Source organism: Capsicum annuum, chromosome 11 (assembly GCF_002878395.1).
Source record: "Capsicum annuum cultivar UCD-10X-F1 chromosome 11, UCD10Xv1.1, whole genome shotgun sequence".
Taxonomy (NCBI): Eukaryota; Viridiplantae; Streptophyta; class Magnoliopsida; order Solanales; family Solanaceae; genus Capsicum; species Capsicum annuum.
In genome coordinates this window covers 192,381,998-192,386,543 of record NC_061121.1, presented here as the reverse complement: position 1 = coordinate 192,386,543, position 4,546 = coordinate 192,381,998, and the positions used below count along the sequence as shown (strand labels likewise).

The 4,546-nt window shown below is 38.1% G+C and overlaps 1 protein-coding gene across 7 annotated transcripts in view; it reads right to left on the bottom strand.

Annotated features, from left to right (window-relative positions):
- Positions 1 to 1,112: 1,112 nt before the first annotated feature.
- The window catches only part of LOC107847471, a 71,794-nt gene continuing 68,360 nt past the window's right edge, over positions 1,113 to 4,546 (bottom strand). For 5 of the 7 annotated variants that reach the window (XR_001667522.2, XR_001667521.2, XR_007046965.1 and 2 more), the window contains one exon: positions 1,113 to 1,900. The gene's annotated coding sequence lies outside the window, so the exon portion shown is untranslated. Of the gene's footprint in view, positions 1,901 to 1,990; positions 2,069 to 4,546 lie in introns of all 7 variants that reach the window. The other 2 variants (XR_007046964.1, XR_001667520.2) reach the window with 1 other exon arrangement.

The following is a 4,546-nucleotide window of genomic DNA, read 5'->3' as shown; positions in this document are numbered from 1 at the left end:
GGACAGAGAAAAACGAGGTGATTACAATTTGATAGAAATTTATGCAAATGAAATATATTGATCCAATATAGATTTAGTTATCATCTGATGTGATTTATTTGCTCGTAAACTGAGATCTTATTGCAGAAAGTGCACCAATATATTTTGTAGGACTAAAACAACTTCAATGTTCTGGTCATTCAATTGCACCTCATACTAGGGAAGATTGGTTGTATCTTCTTTTTTTATTTACACCAATTCTCAGGTGATTCATCCCGAGTGTGAGTGCCAGCACACAGTTAGATAAGAGTTCTCTGTTCAGTTTCCTTATTATAGAGTTGTGACATTCGTCACCAACTCGGGTTCACTGTTCATAATCAGTCTGTCCTAAATGTTAGACTGTATTTCCCCTCAGGAGATTTATTTAGTATGCCCTGAGCTCTCGAAAGCTTGTCTAATGCTAGGAATTCAATCAGCTAATGCTAAATATACTGTGGTAATTATCTGAAAAATATCTACTTCAGCTTTAGCATTATCGGATATCAATTCCTGACCACACATCTTGATATGATATAATACATAAATGTGCCATCTAATTTAACTTCAGCTGACATTTATGCCCTTTAACTTTGGATATGCACAAGTAGACACTTAAGCTCTTATAAAGTTGAAGAAGTAGACACACACGTCCTATATGACATTTACATGAAAATCCGCGTAAGATTGCTATGAAGATGCCACGAAAGACGCTTTTATCTACTTGTTCAATTTAATACAAGTTTAAGTGCCTACTTATGCACACCAAAGTTGGAGAGTGTAAATGTCAGCTAAGGCCAAGTTAAATGTCATGCTTATGTGTTATGCCTTCTGATATTGGTAACCATTTTCAATTCAGGACAAGAAGAAAATTCAGAACCAAAATGCAGAATTCAGTTTTAGAGAAGGCTTGCAGAGAAAGAATTTGTCTTCAGCTACGAGTTGAGCAGCATGAGAGGTACTCGGTGCTATACCCAGCAGATTGAGTAAATGATACTCTATGGTGCCTTCGTCAAGCTGCTACAGAAACAAACGAAAACTTGTTTGTAGTGTGACCTGAGAAAGTGCAGTTCTATACTTCTAATAATTAAGAGAAGTACAGAACAATGACCTTTAGTTTCAACAATGTACAACTTTGTGGCCTCAAAGTGAAATTAGAACAGTAAGCCAAGAAGAAGTTATTAGGTTGTCAATTGCACGCTCATAAGATTCCAATGGGGTCTTGAAGTGAACGCTTCAATACATCAACAAGAGAGAACTGATTTCTTTGATAGAAAACTCAAAGGCAATAGAAAGATAACCGGGGAATTGTAACATGGAGTAGAAGAGGATTGGAGATACATAGACAGGTCTTCAGGATGATCAGCCACACTGGAACTGAGACACGGCCCGAACTCCCACAGGGGATGAAAGGAAACAAACTTATTTCACTCTATTTCTCATATAATGCTCTATTTATCAGCTAATCATAGACACTTAATTTAGTGTTGGGCTGCTCCAGGCCCATCCATAACAAGTCCTTAGAGCTAACTGCTTCAATGATTGAAACATTGACAAATCCCATCACAAATCTTAAATCCATACGTCTAAGGTTAGACTAAGATAAAAGAGCATATTGTGAATGACACATTTTGGGCAATATGTCAGCTGTGGGCTGATCTTTCTTGCCCGAATCGGAATTCTTCTTAATATTGTGCAATCATGCCATAAAAGACAATATTTCTACTCTGATTTTGCTACAAAACTCGATAATCAGCTCTTCATCTTACTTCTGCAATTTCCATCCAACTCTTTCAGCAAAGGCCAACATTCTTTCCTCGTGATGTTGAGTAAATTTAGTCCTGAATCACTTTCTCCAATTAGCTCTCCTCATCTCACAGTGTGCCTATATGATTTAGAATAAATGAGGTCAGAAAAGATGAAATTATAAATAAAACATTTCTTAGTAATTTCCGAATGTAAATGTGGTACGCACCCAAAGGAAACAACCTCTAGACCAGTTTTTGTTGATACTGATAAGAGATCGAACAGGGAATTTGCCTTCCTGATTCTCCTTTTGCATTATTTTTGTAGATTGTCAGTTTTAAAACATTTTTTCTTTCAAGTTTAATTTTACCATATGAACTGATGACACCGCGCCATTTACAATTCAATACAATAACTCTTGAAAGAAATAATGAAGTACGACATATAAATAGACATTGAGTAAAAAAGACATACATATAGACTGGACAATGACCACAACAATCCATCTCGGATGCTAAGACGTGTGCGTCAATATCTATAATTGTGATGGTGGTATCTAAATTATATTTTTAGCCTAGTTACTTTCTAGGTAGGCTTTTGATTATGTCACTTGTGTAAGCAAAAAAACGGATTATATAAACATAAACAATCTTATACATAAACAATCCTATCCATAATCCTTTGTATTATTCAGGAACGTTGAACTTAATGATTTTCACATATACATAATAACAGTAATTCAATAAAGAATTACTTTCCTGAATTCTTCATGATTTTAGCGAAAGCAAAAGCGTAATAGCAGAAGCACTGAATTGTTTCTCTCTCTTTACCTTACTTTCAGAATAATTGTGATGGAGCTTATTCTTCTTTAATACAATGCTAAGTGTGTATGAAGAGATTCCAACCAACACAAGAACAACAAGATGAACAACAAAGTGCTAGTGAATCGAAACTGGCCACACACGGCTTCACTAGGCTTGCAACACTTGTTTGAACTAGAAAAGTGAGTTTAACAACAAGAACAACAAAGTCAATATTGCTAGTGAACCGAAAGAGCCCCACACGGCTTCACTAGACTTTTATATTCAACAACACAATGTTAACAAGATTTACAAAGAAAGAGATAGAAACTTGACACACAATATTCATTAATCTAAGAACCCTAACAAGAGAAAGGACCCTAAGACTAATAAATATCAATAACAAGTTCTTACTTGGACCAAGAGGAACTCAAAGAACCTCAAGAACCTAGTTTCTAGCCAAGATACAATACTAGTATCACTCTACTAGTGAGAATTTGGTTTTGGCCTCTCCAAATGATGAGAAAGAGAAGTCAAAAATTTACAAGTCTTTGTTTCTTGAATAATAGGAATGAACTAAAGCAAGATTAGCCCTATTACATGACTTATATAGTCACTTAGAAAGGAGGAAAAAAGACCAGATTACCCTTGGTATTTAAATGGGTGGGTTTGGGGTGTCTTGGTAGGCCTCTTTACATTTTATTAAATATAGGCCCTTAGATGGGCTCACAAGGGCCTCACACATGGCCAAGAATGTGAACAAGGCTTGGAGTCATTGCAACTCACGTGCTTGGGTTTGTGTGAAAGGTCTCGAGCGAGGAATTCCCGTATCATCCTCTCCATCTTGAAGGGAATTTGTCCTCAAATTCAGATTATTGCCATCCTCCACTGTTTTCACCCGAGAGAGATCACACACGTTGAATGATATTCCGGGGGTAGATCAATATTGTAGGCATTGTCATTGATCCTTTCTAATACTTGGAATGGGCCATCACCCCGTGGCATCAACTTAGCATTCCTTTGAGACGGGAATCTATCCTTCCTTAGGTGCACCCATACCCAATCGCCCAGTTCAAGAATGAGCTTTCTTCTTCCTTTGTTGGCTCGCCTCGAAACTTCTTGGTTTTCCTTCTCTAACCGCAACCTCACCTTCTCATGTAGCCTTTTCATGGCCTTGGTCCGTTTGCTTTCATCTAAGCTTATCACAAGATCACTTGGCAAAGGGGTTAAATCCAAAGGGGTGAGGGGGTTGATGCCATATACACACTCAAACGGTGTCATCCCCGTGCTTGTGTATAACACAATTATAAGCAAACTCAATCAACGGTAAGTGCTCCTCCCAAGAAGTCATTTTTCCTTTAACCATAGACCGTAGCATAGACCCTAAGGTCCTATTTACTACTTCCGTTTGGCCATAGGTTTGTGGGTGGCATGAAGTCGAAAACAACAACTTAGTACCGAGTCTACCCCACATGGACTTCCAAAAGTGGCTTAGGAATTTAGAATCCCTATCACTCACTATGGTCCTCGAAACACCATGAAGTTTTACAACATTATCAACAAACAAAGAGGCTACTCTAGGCGCATCATCACATTTAGAACAAGGAATAAAGTGAGCTTTCTTGGAAAACTGATCCACCACGACAAAAATACTATCCCGCCCCCTTTTAGTCCTCGGCAATCCCAACACAAAGTCCATTGATATGTCAAGCCAAAGACGCAAAGGGGTGGACAATGGGGTGTACAACCCGTGGGGTTGGAGTCGTGACTTGGCTTCTTTGCACTCAACACAATGGCCGCAAATCTGGGCCACATCCTTGTGCATTCTAGGCCAATAAAATTGTTCTTCCAAAATTCTGAGGGTCTTCTCGACCCCAAAATGGCCCATTAGACCGCCATTGTGTGCTTTTCTCACAAATAATTCTCTCTACAAATTTGAGGGAACACACAATCGTCTACCTTTAAACAAGTATCCATCAAATTTG